Raw genomic sequence first — 23,522 nt, 5'->3', positions numbered from 1 at the left:
TCTTGTTTCCTTTTATTCCCGTAGCTAGTTTGAGCTCATTTTGTGCCTTTGCCTTTCTAATCTTGCCCCTGCATTCCTGTGTTGTTTGCCTATATTCATCCTTTGTAATCTGTCCTAGTTTCCATTTTTTATATGACTCCTTTTTATTTTTTAGATTGTGCAAGATCTCGTGGTTAAGCCAAGGTGGTCTTTTGCCACATTTTCTATCTTTCCTAACCAGCGGAATAGCTTGCTTTTGGGCCCTTAATAGTGTCCCTTTGAAAAACTGCCAACTCTCCTCAGTTGTTTTTCCCCTCAGTCTTGATTCCCATGGGACCTTACCTATCAGCTCTCTGAGCTTCCCAAAATCTGCCTTCCTGAAATCCATTGTCTCTATTTTGCTGTTCTCCCTTCTACCCTTCCTTAGAATTGCAAACTCTATGATTTCATGATCACTTTCACCCAGGCTGCCTTCTACTTTCACATTCTCAATGAGTTCCTCCCTATTTGTTAAAATCAAGTCTAGAACAGCTTCCCCCCTAGTAGCTTTTTCAACCTTCTGAAATAAAAAGTTGTCTCCAATGCAGTCCAAGAATTTGTTGGACAGTCTGTGCCCCGCTGTGTTATTTTCCCAACATATATCCGGATAGTTGAAGTCCCCCATCACCACCAAATCTTGGGCTTTGGATGATTTTGTTAGTTGCTTGAAAAAAGCCTCATCCACCTCTTCCACCTGGTTAGGTGGCCTGTAGTAGACTCCTAGCATGACATCTCCCTTGTTTTTTGCCCCTTTAAGCCTAACCCAGAGACTCTCAACACTTCCCTCTCCTATGTCCATCTCTACCTCAGTCCAAGTGTGTACATTTTTAATATATAAGGCAACACCTCCTCCCTTTTTCCCCTGTCTATCCTTCCTGAGCAAGCTGTACCCAGCCACACCAACATTCCAATCATGTGTATTATCCCACCAAGTTTCAGTGATGCCAACAATGTCATAGTTGTATTTATTTATTAGCACTTCCAGTTCTTCCTGCTTATTCCCCATACTTCTCGCATTTGTATATAGGCACCTAAGATACTGGTTTGATCTTTCCTCCCAGTTTTGTCCTGACTCTCCTTTCTCTCTGCCAATATAGCCCACACTCCCTCTTGTTTCCGACCCATCTCCCCGGTCTCCATGTTCCCCACTTACCTGTGGGCTTTGCTCACCTGTCCCCGTCGAACCTAGTTTAAAGCCCTCCTCACTAGGTTAGCCAGTCTGTGTCCGAATAGGGTCTTTCCTCTCCTCGAAAGGTGAACGCCATCTCTGCCTAGCAGTCCTTCCTTGAATAGCATCCCGTGGTCTAGGAAGCCAAAGCCCTCCTGGCGACACCATCTTCGCAGCCAGGCATTCACCTCCATGATGCATCTGTCTCTGCCCGGGCCCCTACCTTTGACAGGAAGAATTGAGAATTTAGGCTCCTAAATATATGAACAGATTTTCGAAAGTGCTGAGGAGCCAGCATTATCCATTTATTTCAAAATCAGGGCAGTTTATTTAGGTGCCTAGAAAGTAACCAACAAAATGATCTCACTAATGTCACCATTGCCCTTTATCTCCTTTTCTTCTCCACTCACATATTTGTTATTGTTTCTGACCCTCACTTGTTGTGCCCAATCAAATTTAGACTGTACCCTCTTCAGGGCAGACACAATGAGAAGAACAGGTTGATAAGATAGTATCTTTTATTGGACCAACTTCAGTTGGTGAGAAAGAGACAAGCTTTTGAGCTACACAGAGCTCTTCTACGGGTCTGGGACAGTTCTTGGAGTATCCCAACTGTGACAGACCTGAAGAAGAGCTCTATGTAGCTCAAAAGCTTGTCTCTCTCGCCAACAGAAGTTGGTTCAATAAAAGATATTTCCTCACCCACCTTGTTTCTCTAGGATCCTGGTACTGACACTGCATACAACAATGAGAAGAATTCATCCTTTGGCTGCTGCTGAATTTTGTGCAGCTACATGTGGTGTGATGAGGCACAGCATCTTCCTGATCACCGGCGCTGCTGGAGACTGGTTCAGCCCTCTGCTTAAACTCAATCAGCCTCAGGGACGGCCCAGACTTGCACCCCTGCTCCAAAGGCCCTTATAGACTATTCCAGCAGTGGGGGATAGCCAAGGTGCCATAGGAACACCCCAGCTAGGGAGGCTTCTGCAGAGGTAGAGGGTAACAGAACTAGCTATGCCTGCTCTACACCCAATGAAGAGTACTAAATCACAACATCACCATATCATGCTGCTTCATGGGGCCATATTATGCCCCCGTAGCGCAATTCAGAAATAAGCTGCCCTGGCGACAAGTAAAGAATATGTCTGCATGGGTTGGAAAGGTGGAGAGCAAAAGCCCAGGACAGCTTTTTCTCCAGCTGTTGCACTAGATGGAACAGAGCTCGATACATGCATGAAGTCATTATATTACAAAGTCTCTTTTTCTCATGCTGCTAAAATATTGGTTCAAATGAAGATGTGTTAGACATAACAGAAGCTTAGTACATGGCTAACTTGAATTATATCGTTTCATGTAAACAGTTTAATTAAAAAAGAGCCCTCTTGCTGAACAGATCGGAAGACTAAAACACCTTTTGAAGTGAGTCAGATTTAGCAGTAGGTTTATTTTTTTTCTGTTACACACATTGACAACTCAAGGTTGAGCCTTTATTCACCCCACTGATGAAGATTACTTGGCTATAATCTTATTTTCAGACTTATTGCACAAAACTGTGTTTCCTTGGCTGGGATCTGCTTCTCCACGCCACACAGCCTATTTAGCCACCTGCATTTATTCTAATTCTTTGTCCACTTTCACCCCATTAAGCTTCCGTTTTCAATCATCAGCCACTGAAGCACTTCACTGCACTGCTAAGCAAGCCTCTGTGTGTGCCTCTTTCTGGAATAGCACTGCCTTCCTTTATCAATTTGCTGATACTGGTCTGATAAAACATATCTGCTCCAGGGACTGATGCTGGGAAAAGGCATATTTTTTTTTAAAGAAACCTTCACAGTATAAAAATAGCTCCATTTTTAGACATCAGAAGTAGTATTCCTCTAATCTGGTGCAGCATATGGCCCCAGTGTGGAGGCTGTACTCTAGGGCTTTGGGACTAACTGCTGAAAAGAGAAGGAAACATTGTTTCACTGTATATCATATTAATTTATTTTTCATTTAAGAGTGTCTGTGAGTGTGCCAAGAAAACTGGAACAGACGGGGACTTCTCTGTGTTTGAAACAGAAAATGTGCTTCTAACGCAAGTAGGATGAAAAGATTCTCTCTACAGGGAAATGCTAACAAGTTTTTTTTTTTTAAGGATGAAAAAAAGTCAAGCAAAAATTAGACATTGCATCATAGATAATAAAATAAAATAAATAAAACCTGGATATCTGCCTAAAGCTCATGAGTTACATAAACATGTGGATTAACCCTTAGGTCTCACTAAATTGTACTGGAGCTGAGGGAGGAACAAAAATTGCTGTACTCTCACCTTCTTAGTTCTCCAACATCCCCAGGGCTGTTTCAGCCCTGAGAATAATTTGGAGCAGCCTCAGGGCAGCTGTAACTTATAGCATTAGAAAGAGTATTAACTCATTAGGTTATCCAGGGACTGGTAATGTACCTGCACTCCAAGTATATCCCTTACACTCTGTCTATGCCAGGAGCTCCAGGCAACACAGACGTACACCAGCTTTACGCCACTTTGGGATTTACCCAACAGTGGAGGAATTTTCAGCTGCCCAATTAGAGCAAATATATAGGCCCTTTTGCACCACCAGAAGTGCACAAAGGGACTATTTTGGATCTGAGACTCTAATACAGAGTGAACACTTTTCTACTCTGCTTAGCAAAAATTAGAGGGTCAGAACCTTAGCTAGTGTACACCATCTTCGTTCAAGTGAAGCCAGTCTCAGCTCTCAGTGAATGGGATTAACCAATGCTTGCCTTGCCTCTCTGCATCCCTGGCATATGAATTTAACTTAGATCACAACAGAAATCAGTTTGCAGGTCTGGTTTTGGTCCCTCTTGGCGATTTATACGACTGGAAAACTACCAGACAATGCAGCACTATTGGGATCCACATCTCAAGAGTTTCACAAGGTTGGAACATCAAGGATGGATTGAAGGTCATGCACTAGTTGAGATGTGTTTTGAAAATGTCCAAGACACCTGCCAACACAATGCCTGGTTTTATCAATTCTCTGCTTTTATGATGAACTAATGAACTCAAACTGCTTTTTAAACTAAAAGAAAACCCAGCCATTTTAAAATGGAAGTTTTGTGAATATATTTTAAAATCAAATTAAAAGAATTATGGTCTGACTTAACTCTATTTTTATGAGTTTTTATTTCTACATCCTTCCTGGGAGATCTCATATCTCTCTCTATTGTACTTCAAAGGCATCTTTCAGTATAGAATCATTATCTCAAGGATGGATAAATAGTGTGGCAGGGTAGTTTGGCTCTTTAAGATTCTGTTTGGGATTTCCGTTTGTTTGTTTTCCCCTTAAGGATACAGATCTCTCTACTGTTCTGGGGTTTCTTATTTTGTGTGTGTGAATGGGACATGATTGAAGTGTGAAAGGCTGGACCTTTTTTGGTCTCCCTCCTTTTTTATTAACCACCGCTGCATTCTCTAGCTCTCTATAGCGTCCTTAGAAAATAAGCAAAGCACAAAGAGGCAACTAGTTGCATCTGACTTGCACCTGTGAGCAATCTACAGTTGATGGATACTAACTGACTCAAGTGCAACAGGTTAACAATTGGAAGGCTGAGGCACAGGAAACTATAAACAACAGGGCAAACTCTGATAGGAAGGAGAAGTTTGGGAGTATTGGTTAATGAAGTATAATGACTTTATACTGCTATCAATGATAAACTGGGTTTGGGGGGTCATCTTCTGGGGTTCCCTTTTCCAAGATGGAGAGAAAAAACATGTGCAATGTATTTTCCCCTTTGTGACAAGAGCCCATTTTCCCCTCCACATTTCCTGTTTCAGTTCAGATAAGTTACCAAGTTACCTGGCCCGGAGTTTGCAGTGTCTGTTTACAGGGTGATAATGAACCAAACTCTGCAGCTTTACTTGGAATTTTAGATTCTACAAAGCCCAAGCATTACCCTGCCCATTTCCTCCTTCAAGTCACAAGATATCATCCTGTCTCCCCGATCCTCCTTCCGGGTGGCCCCATCTCTAGGATCTTTGGGTGGGGCTTTTCCTACCTTTATAGCTTCTGGGTTCCGCTGGTCTCTAGCTCCACAGAGGATCTGCAGGGATAAGGGACAATTGTATAGGCATTGATCTCAAAGGCCCAAAGAGTTAAAGGGGTTTATTAATTTTTCTCACTGTCCAACATTAAACAGTGATAGATAAGTTCGGAGTTATTTTGAAACAGAGCCCTTGGTTTTACACAGGATAGAAAAGCTGGGTTGAATATGGCTTTCATTGATGTCTTGGTTAGTTATGAGTGGATGCTTCATGCCAAATCAACCACACCACGTGTTGCTTGGATCCTGTTTAGTTACAATCTGGTCAGGGCCATCATCTGGTTAGATCCTTTCTCCTTAAACAAGGCAGATGTGAATGATTGCAGTATACTTGACTTCAGGATTCAATGAAAAGATGAGAGTGAGATAGGATAGAAGGAAAGAAACAGAGGGGCAGAAAATAACACGAGGAAAGGGAATACAATACAGGATCCTCTGTGCTTTTGCAGTGCTGGTAATTAGATACCCCAGTGATGGGCTGAGGACTGGATGTCATGATAATGTGATGACTTTCAGCACTCACAGGTGAAAATGAAGTTCCTTATACAAAAGCCAGGTCAGCTGGCCTTCCTCTCTTTAGATAAGTTGAGATGAGTTGCAGTTCTGGCAGTTCAAGGGATGAGCTGGCGGAAGATGAGTTGAGATGAGGCAAGTTAGGATGTAAGGTGGGCCAGGAGATGAGAGGGAATGCTGAACTAATAAAGTGTTTCCAAAGTCTCTTTTTGATAAACCCCAAAAGGGGGGAAATGGGCAGCATAGTTCATCCCCCTCATTATTTTGTCCACCAATTAGACCTAATCTCCATAGCATTCATATTGGTCCATTAACTTCTGGTTCCACAGCTTCTGTTTTTACCTAGCATAATTTCAACAGTCCTTGGATAATATCAACGTGGACTTTTTGGTTCTCTTCTGTTCTCTTCTCTGTCTGTTCTCTTACATTTGTTACAACATTCACCATGGTAAACAACTTGACCTATTTTTCATGGTTATTGTAACATTTTATGAAATTTTCACATACTTTTTTACATTTGAGCTTTCAGAAGGGCTACATTTTATAGGCCCAATAGTCCTCAGATTTCTACTGAATTCTTCACACTCTTTGCAGTCACATGAGAATTTAGCTGTAGGGGGACCTAGAGAAACATTACACAGAACAATAGAGAAAGAAGCCAAATCCATCAGCACAATGCTCAAAAGCCTGAACACACCAGCACAAGTCTGCAATAAAGGGAAGAAACTGGTGGACCCCTCTGTACCTGAGGGTGCTGGAGGATAAAGAAAAATGAAAGAATGATGTAGGTCAAACTGGTTATGCACCTAGCTTCATTGTGCAATATTCCCAGGTACAAAGTTAACCCAAATGTCTTTTTCTTTCTTTTTTTCAAATGCATTTTTTGAAATTTTATTCCCTTCAACAGATGTTTGATAAGTGTATTCATATACCTAAATTGTGAAGTCCTTACTCAAGCAAAACTTTCAAAGAAGTCAGTTGAAGTTTTGCCTGAGCTAGGACTTCAGACTTTGTGCCTTGGTGCTCGGATGGATTTTTGTCATTCCTAAGTCTTAGACAAGGGTAATGTGGTGAAATTTAAAAGTTGAAGCAAACACACACAATTTTCAGGACATAAAGAACTGAGAATGAAACATCTCAGTCCTGAGAGACAAAGTTGCCATTATTTAACATACAGCAGCATGTTTTATTGGAAGTGAAAAGATATGGAACCATAATTTAAAAACGCTTCCTTTTTTACAGTGACAAAATCAAAAACTCAGTCTCTTATCCCTGATGTTTAATATGTAATAGCCCAAATGATGTCTGTATTCATAATAATAATGAATAATCTATCTAGAATATGCACACAGGTAATGCACACATTAATTTTGATAGATGTCTATTTAAATCAAAAATACAAAAAAGCAGCAGCATTGTAGCATATTTTTACTGAGTAAGGTATCAATAGGAAGCCAGGTGGGATACCAAGACTAAAGATCAAGCTGCAGAGATATTACATTTTTAAAGGGCATTTAAGAGGGCAGATTTTTTCCCCCACTTATCTAGGAAAAATTAATGTTCTGACTTCACAACTGATTGAACTGGTCATATGAAATAGTAAGCATGAGTAAACTGAGCGTTCAAATCCTTCAGAGCTGGTTACTGATCACCACAGACTCTTCCCTGGAGAAAAATGATTCTAGATAAATATGAGGCCAAAAAAGAAATTGATCAGGGCTTAAAACTAATGGTTTGAGTTTCAGAGGTGCTGCTGGGCGCCCACAGCTCCCACTGAAATCAATGCAGACCGAGCATCTCTGAAAATCAGATCACTGCTTGGCTTCCTATCTCCCACTTATTACTTATTGGGTAAATCAAACTATCTGGTAATCACAAAAGCACAAGCTGGGTATTTATAATGGGAACTTAATAAAACTTCCAATTTTAAAATGTGTGGTAGAAAAGTGTGCGTATGAAAAGGAAGGAAAAAGAGAAGACTCACTAATCTTTACTTTAATCAATGTCCATTCCATCTGCAGAACAATGCCACGAGGATGCCCATCCCTAACCATTCATATTTTTTTACCTCATAGCCTTCCAACCATTTGTCATAATCCCCCCATAATTGTCTAAGGAAAAGAAGAATGCCCATTTTTTAAATATCTCTATCAATTAATCAAGTCCCCACAGGCTTTGAGCTTTTATTGCATGACATGTAATAAGAACTTTGCACTGCTTTAGTAACATTGACCAGAGGAGATCAGAATGTATTACAACCATTAGTTCATTATTGTAATTCATGCATGTAGATGCATGAAACTTTCAAACCAATACCTGAAGCCAGGAGAAACTTGGAACTTAAGTTTTCAGTTGTCATTGAAAGTTCAAAATTTGGAAAAAAAAATTCAGCTCTGTCTGGAACGCCTGTGAAGATTCTTTCTGTAGATTGCATGCAGACATGAAAAACTGGCTGTGTTCTCCCTCCCAAAGACCAAAGATGGGTGCGGAGATTTCCCCACAACAGCATTGGAGGTGAGGGGTGGGACTGAAGTCTATGCCTACTACTTCAGACTGGTCTGTTTGTGGAAGGGGTTCCATCTTGGCCTCAGATAGGGTTTATCTAAAACTTGGCTGTTCCAGCTGAGTTTCGTTTTGACTATTTCATGTTCATTGGAACCCAAAACACAAAATAAAATCTACTTAATTCTTTCACTAATTGAAACTGCAAGAGAGAGTCATTGTGATTACATTCATTGCCCAAGTTTACAAAATGTGTCAGTGACAGAGTCAGGAATACAATCTAGGGATGCTGAATTTTGATCTATCCACTGGATTAGCTTCAACAGTGGGATATGAACAGACGAAAAACAAAAGACTACACATTCTCTTTCACGCTCACTTTCAAGTTTCAGTCAAAATTGGGGGAATTCTTTCATTATAAATGGGTAGAAAAAAATAATAATTATGAAAAGAAAGTTGTAGGATGTGGCAAAACACTCAGGCTAATTTCCTAAGCCAACCCAGCTAGTTTCTAGGAAAAACTGTCTAATAAATTATTACCTGCAAATATATGACAAGATAAATAGTCAGTAATTATAAACCATGATGTTTTTCCAAACAGCAAAAGTAATATAATCTCTTTGGTAGATTATGGGTTCATTTTTCAAAGTCAGCTCCTCCATTCATTTATTGATAAATATATTCCTTTATATTTTAATTTTGCTTTCATATGGTTTTATTTGTTTGCATTTATTCATTAATATTCTTTTCCTTTTCCTACCTTTCCACTGCTTCTATTGTCATAGCAAAAACAGGAAATAAAGAATAGAAAAGCAGAAGTATGTGGCATCATTGTGACAATGTCACAGCACTAAGCTCCCTCTCTTAGGTTCGGATATATTGGCTCTGGTGAGGATGCTAAAAATGTGAACCGTAAGTAATTTATGGTCACATATTTTCATCTAGTTCTAAGCACAGTTTGTCTGAGCTGAAAATACAAGGCAGAAATACAGTTAGAAGCTAAGCTATAGATCCATTGTTAAATACTGTTTGCTGAAGGAAATACAGAAACAGGAGACTCTATTAAATCAGGGCCTGATTCTGGAAATGCTAAGAGCACTAGTGAGCACTTATATTGATAAGAATCCCTATTGAAAGCCATGGGTCAATTCATCTGAGTAAATGCTCACCATTGCAAATGAGGCTTCATCAGTTGAGCTCACATTGAATAATAGAGTTTAAATGAAAAGTTTGCTTATTTATTTGGTGCAATACTGTTATTCTCTGTCTCTTGTAGTAAAAGTGTATAAGAAACAAATCTACACTTTGCTGTGAATGAAATGGAACAAACGATTTAACCTGGCTGGAAAAGCATACATGCTAAATTGTTGGGACTAGATCTCTAAAGTGCTGCCAACCAGTTGCTTGGAGTAATGATACCTTTGTACCTCAAATCAAGGTTAGAAAGCTACCAGTACAGAAATACACACCGCATTTTGAAAGCGCAAGCGGAGATGATACTATGCTAATGTTTGTGCAGTATGGCATCTGACAGGCAATATGGTTGGATCCAGAATAGGGTTCGGCATTTAGGCAAGCAATTACAATATTTAGAAATGTGTAGTTTAGGCACCCTAACTAGTGACTACCTTGGCATGTGGTATCTTTATATTGGCTAGGAAAGGACACTAATGCACTGTTTGCTTCTCAGCCTCCATGTATGCAAGTGCTAAAGGGGAAAATGAGGCTGAAAACACAAGGTTGGACACCTCAGGATATTATAATTTTTCCCAGAAGGATTTTGAGGCCCTTGAACCGAAATCTTTAGCCAGTTCTTCAAAGGGTAAATGCTGTCATGTGAAAGATGAGAAAATAATACATAACTATTGTCATGGCCACACATTTGGCTGTATGCCTCAATTCTGCTGTATGTGACTATGAAAATTATACTTGCATAACATCCCATCTCTTCTAATCTGACAAGTTTCCTAAAACTTCCCTAGAGATAGTTACCCGAGAATGTAAACGTCACAACATGCTTTTAGATAATAAACATCCCAAATTGAGTGTGAAGATATCTGAAATCTTCAAACTCACATATTTATAAAATGAAAAGCTCTTCCATTTTCATTTGGGGGCCTCACTAATGGGGATTTCTCCTTATGTGGTCTCCATGGTGGAGGAGTTATCTGCAAGGGATGTTTGTAAAGTCTGTAAGAATGCAGGCCTGATGGAAAGTGAACCATGACATAGAAATCTCTGATCTGTTGTGGGATGTACTCTTTTTTCTGGGAAAATTATAGTGATTAGTACTGAGAAAATCATCAAAAAACAGTGGGAGGTGACACAGGATAACACCTGTGCTCTCTGATGGTAGAGTAGATGGACATTGTTGCCAAGAATCCAAAAACTGTTGTTACTAGGCAACGTGTGACTATGATGAGTATGTCTCTCCGAGTCCATTTGCAATTCCCAGGGAGTTACAGAATAGTTTTTGGTCAAAGCAATACCTTTGAAACACTTGTTTCTCTGTGAGGAGGAAATAGATTCTTGGCTTCAACACCTCAAGTTCCAAGAACGGTTGTGGGTGTTGATGCCTTTCTCTGCAACCGGTCACTTTAACAATTGATCTGTTGTTTGGGTAACCTATAGTAAAGTGCTATGTAAGTGCTAATTAATTATTACTTTTTCTTCAGTGGCATCCTATGGCTCATAAAGCGAGGAACACATCTTGCAAAGTTTCAGTGGGGGTTTCTACTTCACCTGTGTATGTGAATCATATCTCCTCCCTACTAAGATAATGGTTATGGACTGGGGAAGACATTTTCTTCACGGAAAATGTTATACTCTCTGTATATTTCCTTTCTGTGAGACAGGCTCTACCATGCATAGCTTATATAAGTCTGCCAATATGGGCCTCCATGATGCAATCCTGCTGTGCATGTCCCCTTCTGAACCTGTCCCCAGTAGGTAGTGATGAGTAGAGGATCCTCCAGGCTGACAGAAGGCTAGCACTGATGAGAATCATTCATGAATGCCTTGTGAGTGCTTTGACTTCTACAGGATGTGGCATTAGCTGTGTCCAGCAGCTCATTGTTAGGCTGTTTCTTCACCACAGCATTGTCTATGCTTGAGCTAACTCTTCCTGAGCCCAACTCACATAATCTTTCAGTGGAGTAGAGTGCAGCATTCGACATTTATTCTCTGCCTTCCAGTGGGGTTGAGCATGCTGTCTCTGCAGAGCTCCCAGTTCTTGCTGGTTTAAGCCATGCTGATTCAATTCGGAGCCCTAGCTGGCAGCACATTGCACCTTCACCAGGCTATGGGGCCAGGCCAGCACTCAGATATAACACAGCACAATAACTATCATCTGCTAGATAGGTTCTGTTAGCAATTTTTCTGAATTTAAATTACAGTATCTGAAATATATTCCAATAATTTCATATTTCAGTCTCCCCTTCAAAAGTATTGAAATGTTTGCTGATTTATCATGATAGGTAGCTTAGGGAAATCTGTGCTTTAATATAAGAAATAATTTATTTCTGATGCCACAGGAACAACTTTGAATGACCCAGATAGCCCAGGAAGCCACATAATCTAGGATTTCAAAGTGCATTGTGGGCAAATGAAGAGTTGTTTATTCTAATTTAAGTAGCAATTCCTTATTTTTCAGCTGAATATAAAGTGTCAAGAGTGAATCTAACAATATATTTTATAACAATATATTTTTGTCTCTTTGAAGTCTGTTGTCATGTAATGATGTTTCATACTGTGAAATGTGACAAAGTGAATCATCACTAGTTGTGATTTTTAGAGTGAAAACCAAAGAATGTTGGAATTTGGGTGCGGTGTGTTGACTTTTTGAATCAACAAATCAGGGCCAGGTCAAAGTTTAGCTGAAGCAACCTCAAAAAAGTTATTGTTTTCTTAGTGCTAGATTCATCAAAGGAATGAATTAATCAGCAAACATTTTTACAATTACTGAAAATTAAAAGGAACAGAAATGAAAACTCCCATGTGCGCCTCTTTCAGAACAGTTATGGCAGGCCTCTTGTGAAACGATAACTGAGACTTGTTCTCAGCAAGGTTCATCAGCAGAAAGATTTTAAGTGACTGAACTGTAAAAATGAAGAACACATACAATTTACAGACTGATAGATCAACAATCTTACAGTCACATCAAAACACATTTATAGGGGGGATGGAATGGGGTCTGAAAGTGAATCATGGCAGCACTTATGTGTAGAAAAAATAGACATAGCCATTGTAGTCTTCTCTTTATTTAAGTAAAGGCAGTTAATAATAGTTTATTCTCTTCTCTGAATGCAGTTTAAGTCTCTTAGGGGCTTCCCCCATGTAGAGAAATTAAATGATAGTTTTATGAAAGGGACTTCAAATTCTACCTTCCATCAGTAGATATATTTTTGTTATATTTTGCCAACTGTTTTATTATGTGCTTATACAAGTCACATTTTAATTTGCAAACTTCCTTTATCTACCATTGCATTGGGGATTTTAGCTGGAGCTGGGAATAAACAGAGAGATGTTCCTTCATGCTGAAGAAAAATGTGTGTCATTACATTAAAAGAAAATAAAAGATACTAGGAGTTAGTTTTCGAAGGGAGTTTAGTGATAGAATATGAAGCTTTTTACCTTCAAGGTCTTGATCCTGCAAACAACAAACTTAAATTTACACACATGACTAGCCCCATTGATTAGAAAGCTCAAAGTTAAGTATGTGAGGAAATGTTTGCCAGACTGGGGTCCAAGTCCCTGGGTTTAATTAAGCCCAGCTTGGTAGTGACCAAAAGTCCTTATCATCTGATAGCTCTTCAGGTGCCTGTGTCAAATGAATTTCCATGATCATCTCCATTCAGCTTCTAGTGAATGGTGTCAGAACCACTGGTGCGAGTGGCACAAACTGGCACTGCTGCTGACTATCTTACTAAAGAGACGCAAAAATTGTGACTGTGTACAGAGGCCAAACTAACTCCTTACCCCTGGAGTGCATGTCCCTGAAAAGCATTGAGTGATATACGTGGCGGGGCCATGAGAGGTTAAGGAATTTTGTCTTTACTAATTCTGGGCCAGTCTATTTGGTGTGGTAAACTTGTAGGAGTAGGATTTTATATTTATATTAGAGTTTATAATGATTGATGGTTATAATAATATAGTATGTATTAAATGTATTAATGTATGATTTGATTTCATCTTGCCAGCCACACTTTCTGATTTCAAGGCAGGAATAGACCAGAATAGTCCTTATGGCTGATTATGGTCACTTTTTGTTTTAGGATAAGATTTCATTACAGTATTTGCTATAAGGTCTTGCTTATTGTATGCATTGCAAACTAAATTGTGTAAGGTTCTTTTGCAATCCCTTTAGTAATCATATTATCCTTTCCAAAATGTTATCCTGTCTGAAAGTCTCTGTAAAATTGTTTGGAGTGAGTAAAGGATGTGTGCATGGTTAAGGATGAGTGTGGAAGCCGTCACAAATGTCCAGATGGTCAAGAAAAAGTGAGAGACTTGGAAACACCAGGAGACAATCAGAAAACATCCATTGTATCCGATGCTAAACATGTTAGCAGCATTGAGGACCTCAGAGGTGAGGCAGGCACCCCCAAGGTGAGACAACAAATAGGAGATAATGATGGGAAGCCTGACAATAACCATCAAATGATAACAGCAGAAAACCCCAAGATTAACACCACTTACGGACTAATGATTACAGGATGACATTGCAAAATACATGGATTCAAATGGGAATTTACAACTATAAAGCTGGGGTGTTTTGCCAAGAAACTCTGGGTTCAGTCCTGCAAAGCCTCGGAGCATCAGATTGCAACCGACAGAGCCCAGCTCCTCACTCGTGCTCAGTCTAACTGGCCATTAGATTGACTCGAGCTATGACAGACTGGTAACTATAAGGACCATCTGCAGGACTTGTGTGTGTGTGTGTGTGTGTGCGTGTGTGTGTGTGTGTTGTGTAATTGAATCATATGCTAACTGTTGTGTTTTCAATAAATGCGGCGTATTGCCTTTTTCTCTGAAAAAGATCCCGTGTGCTTTGTATGGGCATAACAAATTCAGTCCTTTGCACAAGCACCAAAGGATGAAAAATTCTCTCTTTGGTTCATTTCTTTTTTTAAAAAATAATCTTTCTTCACACATCTCTCATTCTTCGTACTATTCTTGTTCAATTGAAAATTTTAGGACAATGGCCCATATCATGATGTTTCCTCCTAATAATATCAAACAGTTACTTTTCTTGTTATCATTTGTTTGTTGTAAAGCAGCACTACCTTTAAGTTTTACAAAATCCTTGTTCTGTTCAGGGGCTTCTCTACTAGTTTTAGAAAAGCATTATCAAACATGCATAGTCTACAGAGCACCATTGCACAGCTGATGGTGTTTCACCAGGCATTGTGTAATGAAATTCCCAGATCTAACTCAGTCCTCCAAGTGCACAAATCTCTGGGGTAGCCCGCGCACGTAGACCCAGGCAGGCTCAGGGTGTACACCCCTTCACGAGTCGATGAGAGTTAGATGGCACAATCTGCTGGGGTGTTTTTATCCATCTGGGATACATGGCCAAAGAGCATGCAATGCTGCTTTCTTACACAATGAACAACTGAAGATAAGCCAGATCTCTGCAAGAATATGACATTTTGCATAGTCAAACCAAGATTTATGCTCAGGATTTGGCACTGATAGAGCATATAGAATGCTTCCAGCTGCTTCAAGTCTGCCTGTAAGAGGGTCCAGGTTTCTGACCCATATAGCAACACAGGTAGTACACAGGTTAGATAGATCTTGAATTTTGCCATGTCTGTATCCATACGCAAGATGTGGACTTCATGTAGAAGGTGGCACAGCTTATTCATCAAAGAATGTCCAATTTACTGCGACTATTCAAATTCTGCTTGCAGGTAGATGAATTTTTCAATGCTCTCCACAATACTCAACTCCACCTCTATCAGGGGTTTTGGGGGCCCAGCTCTAAGGTTCTAGACCTTTTTTTCTGTCATGAGACATTCAGCCCCATAGTGTGGTCAATGTCTTGGAGACTTCGGATGGCAGAGCTAAAATTCTCTGACTTCTCCACAAGAAAGACAGTGTTGTTAGCATAGTCTTGGTTGGTGAACACTTGGTTTTAGAAAAATGGCAGAGGATAATTGAAACTATCACACTCTGAAGATACTTGTAGATCTTTTTTGGGGGGATCCATTGTTAGACTTTATTCTTCGCTGCTTCCAAAAGCCGCTATATTTATATAGATTCTATATAACGTAAGTCAAATTCTTGTTAGCTAGTGAGCTACAGTTTTGATGTGTTCAGTACACTGAACACAAAAGTTCAAAGTGCAACACAAAGAAAACTATGGTCAGGTCCTGGACTAATGCAGGACTGGCAGTGTGAAATAACAGCTGCTAAAAAAAAATCCTTGCTGACGCACAGGAATTTGACTAATATGTTGCAACAAATTCTAATGCTACTACAATGGTTACCATTCAATTGTGATAATTACAATTTGCAGCTAAATTTGAATCTCTGCTGGTGTGTGGGGCAATCCCACACTGCGAATGTGGAATATCACAGTAATGTATCTGAAATTCTGTAGTGATTATAATTTGTTAAAATTATAAAGGTAACTGCGGTACCAGTTTCCCTGAAAAGGATGGGAACTAACACCCTGGTTGCCTGCACAGCACGGCACAGATTCTGTGTAGATGCCACATGCAATATACTCTTGACTGCACCTTCTAATGTCAATAATGAGGCACTGGGGCATATGAGTTTCTTTAGGATGACCAAATGGATGACTTGATTATGCTTGTCAAAGACAGTGAGAAATACCAACATCTTTCAATTAATTCTGACAGAGTCCCTGTCCAAAACTCTGTGTCGTTGATTTGTGATCTCTAGTTACATGTATTCTTCTCTGTAGCTATATGAAAAGTAATGAAAAATTCATCCTTGATGCCCCTAAAAATCCATGGTATTATTTTTATCTACAAATGTTGATTCATACCATGTAGTTTACAAAATGGCTTATAGTGAGACAGATACAGGGCGGCCACACCCCATGGGGAGCTCTAGGAGGCATTGTACCACCAGCTCGTATGCCTGCATGGGGAGTCTGCACACACTACCATCATCTTAGAAGATGTGACTTCCACCATTTCCACTGGGAGATTTTTCCACGACCTCCTGTACTAGTTCTCACTGTCAAGAAATGTTTTTAAAATATTCATCCAAAATTTGCCCCTGCTGAACTTCATCCCATTCTCCAAATTATGTCCCGTCTCCTAAATAACTCTTGGGCCTTCTTGGCACTCTTCAGATATGTATAGACTGTTATCATGACCCCATAACCTTTTAGTCATCTCTTAACCAAGCTATATGGATTTAGCTCTTTTAATCTTTCTGTACAAGTCATTTCCTCCAGCTCCTGGCTTATTTTTGTTGTTCACTCTGAATATCCTCACACATGTCACTATATTTTTGGTAATGAGGTGCTTAGAACTGAACACTGTATTCCAGGTGCAGTCACTCCAGACCTATAGAGAGAGAAATTATCACATTCTGTGACATTGTGATGCCTTCTCACTGTGTATTCATGTTTGATTGCTTCTCAGCTTCCAGAGTCACCTTGGTAAACAGTGTTCCAAATGCCACAGAGCTCATGGATCTAGTGTGTTAGCCAACAATTCATTTATTGACCACGAGACAGTGACCTGCATAAAGAGAGCCAGGATAACTTTGAAAAACATGCTCATTTCAGTTTATAATCAGCATGGCATTAGATTAGATGCCAAGTCGAAGGTGTAATTGCCAAGACTGCTTTATGATGTAGAGACAAGTAGCTGTATTCTTCTCTCCATTTTCGTGGTGTAAAATTGGACCAATTGCATTCAGAACCTCAATGAATCTGTGCCTGTAAGTTTACTCGCAGCTATTTATAGGCATGATTTGGTGATTGCTACCACAGGTTTCCCAGGGTATGTCTACACTACAGGATTAATCCGAATTTATATAATTCGAATTTGGGAAACAGATTGTATAAAGTCAAATGTATGCGGCCACACTAAGCACATTAATTCGGCGGTGTGCGTCCATGTTCCGGGGCTAGCGTCGATTTCTGGAGCGTTGCACTGTGGGTAGCTATCCCATAGCTATCCCATAGTTCCCGCAGTCTCCCCCCGCCCATTGGAATTCTGGGTTGAGATCCCAGTGCCTGATGGGACAAAAAACATTGTCGCAGGTGGTTCTGGGTACAGCCTCACCCCTCCCTCCCTCCCTGCATGAAAGCAACGGACAGCAGACAACCATTTCGTGACTTTTTTCCTGGGTGAACACTGCAGACTCCATACCACGGCAAGCATGGAGCCCGCTCAGCTCAAGACAGCAGTCATGAACATTGTAAACACCTTGCGTGTTCTCGTGAAGTTTATGCTGAGCCAGGACCAGAAAAACGAGGTGAGGAGGCAGCGGCGGTGGCAGCGCAGCGACAAGCGTGATGAGGACATGGACATGGACACGGACACAGAATTCTGTCAAACCGCGGGCCCCGGTGCTTTGGAGATCATGTTGTTAATGGGGCAGGTTCTATCCATGGAACGCTGATTCTGGGCAAGGGAAACAAGCACAGACTGGTGGGACCGCATAGTGTTGCAGGTATGGGATGATTCCCAGTGGCTGTGGAACTTTCGCATGCGTAAGGGCACTTTCATGGAACTTTGTGACTTGCTGTCCCCTGCCCTGAAACACCAGAATACCAAGATGAGAGCAGCCCTCACAGTTGAGAAGCAAGTGGTGATAGCCCTGTGCAAGCTTGCAATGCCAGACAGCTACCGGTCAGTCGGGAATCAATTTGGAGTGGGCAAATCTACTGTGGGGGCTGCTGTGATGCAAGTAGCCAAAGCAATCACTCAGGTGCTGCTATGAAAGGTAGTGACTCTGGGAAATGTGCAGGTCATAGTGGATGGCTTTGCTGCAATGGGATTCCCTAACTGTGGTGAGGTGACAGATGGAACCCATATCCCTATCTTGGCACTGGAGCACCAGGGTACCCAGTACATAAACCGCAAGGGGTACTTTTCAATGGTGCTGCAAGCACTTGTGGATCACAAGGGACGTTTCACCAACATCAACGTGGGCTGGCCGGGAAGGGTTCATGATGCTCGCGTCTTCAGGAACACTACTCTGTTTAAAAGGCTGCAGCAAGGGACTTACTTTCCGGACCAGAAAATAACCGTTGGGGATGTTGAAATGCCAATAGTTATTCTTGGGGACCCAGCCTACCCCTTAATGCCATGGCTCATGAAGCCATACACAGGCAGCCTGGACAGGAGTCAGGAGCTGTTCAACTACAGGCTGAGCAAGTGCAGAATGGTGGTAGAATGTGCATTTGGCCATTTAAAAGGTCGCTGGCGATCGTTACTGACTCGCTCAGACCTCAGCCAAACCAATCTCCCCATTGTTATTTCTGCTGGCTGTATGCTCCACAATCTCTGTGAAAGTAAGGGGGAGACCTTTATGGTGGGGTGGGAGGCTGAGTCAAATCGTCTGGCTGCTGATTACACGCAGCCAGACACCAGGGCGATTAGAAGAGCACACCAGGAAGCGCTGTGCATCAGAGAAGCTTTGAAAACCAGTTTCATGACTGCCCAGGCTACAGTGTGAAATATCTGTTTGTTTCTCCTTCATGAAAACCCGCCCCCTTTATTGACTCATTCTCTGTAAGGAACCCACCCTCCCCCTTCCCCCAGCTTGCTTTCAAACCAAATAAAGTCACTATCGTTTAAAAATCATTTATTCTTTATTAATAGATTATAAAAAGAGGGAGGGAACCCGGGTGGGGTTTGGGAGGAGGATCGGCAGGAAGGAAAAGGCCACTAAAAAAAGGTTTAAAAAATGACAGCCTTTTGCTTGGGCTGTCCACTGGGGTGGAATGGGAAGGTGTACGGAGCCTCCCCCACCCCCTCCCGCGTTCTTACACGTCTGGGTGAGGAGACTATGGAAGATGGTGAGGGGGGAGGGGGCTGTAGCGGCACTCTGTTATCCTGCTGCCGTTCCTGAAGCTCCACCAGACGCCGGAGCATGTCTGTTTGCTCACGCAGCAGCCCCAGCGTTGCATCCTGCCTCCTCTGATCTTCCTGCTGCCACCTCTCATCTCAAGCGTCCTTCCTGTCCTCACGTTGGTCCCTCCTGTCCTCACGTTCACTGGCTTCTTTCCTATACTTTGAAACCATGTCCTTCCACTCATTCAGATGAGCTCTGTCACTGCCGGTGGATTCCATGATTTCTGCGAACATCTCGTCTCACATCTTCTTTTTCCGACGCCTTATCTGTGATAGCCTTCAGGACGGAGGAGGGAGGCTTGAAGAATTTGCAGCTGCTGGAGGGAGGGAAAAAAGGAGAGAATATTTTTAAAAGATACATTTTGCAGAACAATGCTTATACTCTTTCACGGTGACCAACACTATTCACATTACATAGCACATGTGATTTCTGTGCAAGGTCGCATTTTGCCTCTTAATATTTAGTGCCTGTGGCTTCGCTGCTACAGATCACAGACGCAGGTCCAGGCAACAGAATTTGGCTTGCATGCGGCCATGGTAAGCCATTGTCTTTCGGCTTCTGCTCCCTCCTTTCCCACATACCAAGCAAAGCCTGTTGAGTGCTATGGTTTTCCTGTTAACATTCAGCAGCAGAAAACAAACTAACCCCCCCTCCATCCAATTCTCTGGATGATCGCTTTATCCCTCCTCCCACCGCATGGCTGGTATCAGGGAAGATCCCTGCAGGAACCAAACTAACACCCCCCACCCCGCCATGAATTCTCTGGGATGATCGCTTTACCCCTCCCCCCACCGCGTGGCTGGTATCAGGGAAGATCCCTGCTAGCCAAACGCGAAAAGCTCTGGGCCAATTCCCCCCCCCACCCCCCCACCCCCCGTGCTTGGCTAACTGCAGGGAAGGATTTATTTTCAGCCACAGGCAAACAGCCCAGAAGGAACTGCCACCTCTGTCCCCTTAATTAAATTCCCGTATTTCAACCAGGTTACCATGAGCGATATCACTCTCCTGAGGATTACACAGCAAGATAAAGAACGGATGTTGCTTGAATGCTAGCTAACACCGGGACCATACACTGCCAGGCTTTGTCATGCAATGATACCAGATTACTTGCTGCAAGCATGGCATGGTCAAGTGTCCTACCATGGCGGATGGAATAAGGCTGCACTGCCCAGAAACCTTGTGGCAAGGCTTTTGGAGTACCTCCAGGAAAGCTTCATGGAGATGTCCCTGGAGGATTTCCGCTCCATCCCCAGACACGTTAACAGACTTTTCCAGTAGCTGTACTGGCTGCGAATGCATCCCAAGTCCTCAGGGCAAAGTAATCATTAAAAACCCTTGCTTTTAAAACAAGTTTTATATTTTAAAAGGTAAACTCACCTGAGGTCCCTTCCATGGGGTCGTGGTCTTGGATACTGGGTTGGGAGGGTACTTCAGTCAGGCTGTTGGGGAGAACGGAGTGCTGGGTGCTCTCTGCAAGCTCGTCCTCCTCCTCCTCCTCCTCTTCCCCGTCCGCAGAATCCTCAGGTGTAGCTGATGAGATTATCCCCGCCTCGGAATCCACGGTCAGAGGTGGGGTAGTGGTGGCGGCCCCCCCTAGAACTGCATGCAGCTCGTCGTAGAAGCGGCATGTCCGCGGCTGTGACCCAGAGCGACTGTTTGCCTCCTTTGTTTTTTGATAGGCTTGTCTGAGCTCCTTGACTTTCACGCGGCACTGATCTGAGTCCCTATTGTGGCCTCACTCCATCATGCCTTTGGAGATTTTTTCAAAAGTTTTTGCATTTCATCTTTTTGAACCAAGTTCTGCTAGCACTGAATCCTCTCCCCATATAGCGATCAGATCCAGTTTCTCCTGTACGGTCCATGCTGGTGCCCTTTTTCGATTATCGGCCTGCATGGTTACCTGTGCTGATGAGCAATCTGTGGTCACCTGTGCTCTCCATGCTGGGCAAACAGGAAATGAAATTCAAATGTTCACAGGGCTTTTCCTGTCTACTGGCCAGTGCATCCGAGTTCAGATTGCTGTCCAGAGCGGTCACAATGGTGCACTGTGGGATAGCTCCCGGAGGCCAATACCATTGAATTGCGGCCACACTAACGCTAATTCAAAATGATAAAATCGATTTTGGCGCTACTCCGCTGGTCGGGGTGGAGTACAGAAATCGATTTAAAGAGCCCTTTATTTCGAATTAAATGGCTTCGTTGTGTGGACGGGTGCAGGGTTAATTCGATTTAACGCTGCTAAATCCAAATTAAAGTTGTAGTGTAGACCAGGCCCCAGTTTCTACATTCCTCTAATGCTGTAGCTGCTTGATATGCTGTAGCTTTTAAAGAAGTCAGTGCTGCCTAAACATAGTTTAATGTTGTGTGCTCTGATTATTTTTAAAGTGATTTTTTGTATGATGGTCCGGGTTGCCAGGAATCCCAGCAAAACTGCATTCCATTGAGTTTCTGATATTCCTGGGGAATAGATAGTCACACAGTTGCAGGGGAATGGCAGAATGCGGGGGAAGGTCAGGGAGCTTCCTGCCCCCCTCAGCATTTTTTCCTACTGCTTATGTAAGGGCCAGGGAAAATTGCCGTCCAGATTCCTCCCTTGATTTCCCCAAACAGGCTAGTCTATGGTTAACAGTGCTCAATGGAGCAGAACAAGCTCTGCTCCCAGGGGTGCAGCAAATGCAACACTCAGCCTAAGGCTCTGAGGTGGCACATAGAGCTGGACAAATTTTTTTTTTTAATAAATAGTTGTTTTGTTTTGTTTTTTAACAAAAAAGGCCTTTTCAGTCAACCCAAAATTATTGGCAAATTTCACACATCATTTTTCAGTGTTTCATCAAACAGCCAGAGGAGAAGCTGGTGCTGCTTCCCAAACCCCTCCCCTCTCCCATTACCTTTAGCCCTGCATGTAGGAGACCCACGTTCAAATCCCCATTTCAGATTTGGTTTGACCTCTACCAGTTATTTTTTCTATGGAACTGCCACCAAATCAAAAAATCAAATATTCATCCAGCTCTAGTGGCATGGCTTCACAGTGCCCCTTGGACTATGTCTCTCTTTATTTACCAAGCTCTTGTGTCGTCTGCATTAGGTAAGTTTAAATAACTGTATTGAATAGGAACAACAAAGACAGAGAAAGAGAATGATCCAACAAATAAGAAAAACAAGAGAATCCGAACTGGTTTAAAAACAAAGCCATCTTTTAGCAACCACCATGTTTTTTACCATTTTTTATATCATCCATACTTCCTTTCCCATTATGACAAGTTTAATGACAGCTTCAGAGTTTGCATGATTTGCCATTTTACTTTTCAGTGCTAATTTGATCATTGCTTTTGTAAGCTACACTTTGTTTGCACTGATAGGTAATTACTAGGTAACAACCAGAAATATAACAGGGCCCTTCCTTACTATTTCTACAATTTCACTAACTGGTAGTCAAGCATCAGTTGCTGAGAATGCTGTAAGAATCGTGCTCAAACTTTAATTTAAGCCATTATTATTAGTTATTTGGAGTAATGTCTATGATCTGTTAGGTGCATTCAGACAAGCAGAAAAGGTTCAGTCTCATTCCCGAGAAGCTCATGGTCAAAGGGCAACAAGACAGGTATAAATCAGGAAAGGAGAACAATGAAAGGGATGTTGTTATACATATCAACTAAATTTCCTGTAGAGGGCAGAGGTGAGTTTTTAGGAATGACACACAGGGATTACTGAATATACAACAATAATCATTCAACCCAGGAAAAGAGAGAATAGCTCTTGCAGCAAAGGATGACCGCAGCTGATTCCTCAATCACAGGCTCTTCATTGTTCCAGGTGATAGTCAGGAGAGCTCTAGCCCCTCAACCAGTTTTTAGACCAAATTGTCCATTTGACCTCCCAAGGTCTGGCCAACTGGCTTAGGCTGAACACATCAAACACTCCGTCCTCATAAAAATAGGGCTAGTGCAGTCACAGTCCAATAACTGGCAGTCTCAGAAGGAAAACTGTAACATGTTAGCTAAACATGTAGTAAGTAATGCAAGAACTTCATAAAGCTCACACAACCAACCAATATCTTGGCTGCAGCACATGAGGGTGTGATAATCCACATTAGGATAAAAGGGGAGGCAAAATTACCCATTTCCCTTAAGAATGGAAGGGTCTGTCTACCCCCACCACTTAATCCAGG

The sequence above is a fragment of the Malaclemys terrapin genome, chromosome 11 (assembly GCF_027887155.1).
Source record: "Malaclemys terrapin pileata isolate rMalTer1 chromosome 11, rMalTer1.hap1, whole genome shotgun sequence".
NCBI classification, from domain to species: Eukaryota; Metazoa; Chordata; order Testudines; family Emydidae; genus Malaclemys; species Malaclemys terrapin.
This window is presented reverse-complemented; position numbering follows the sequence as displayed.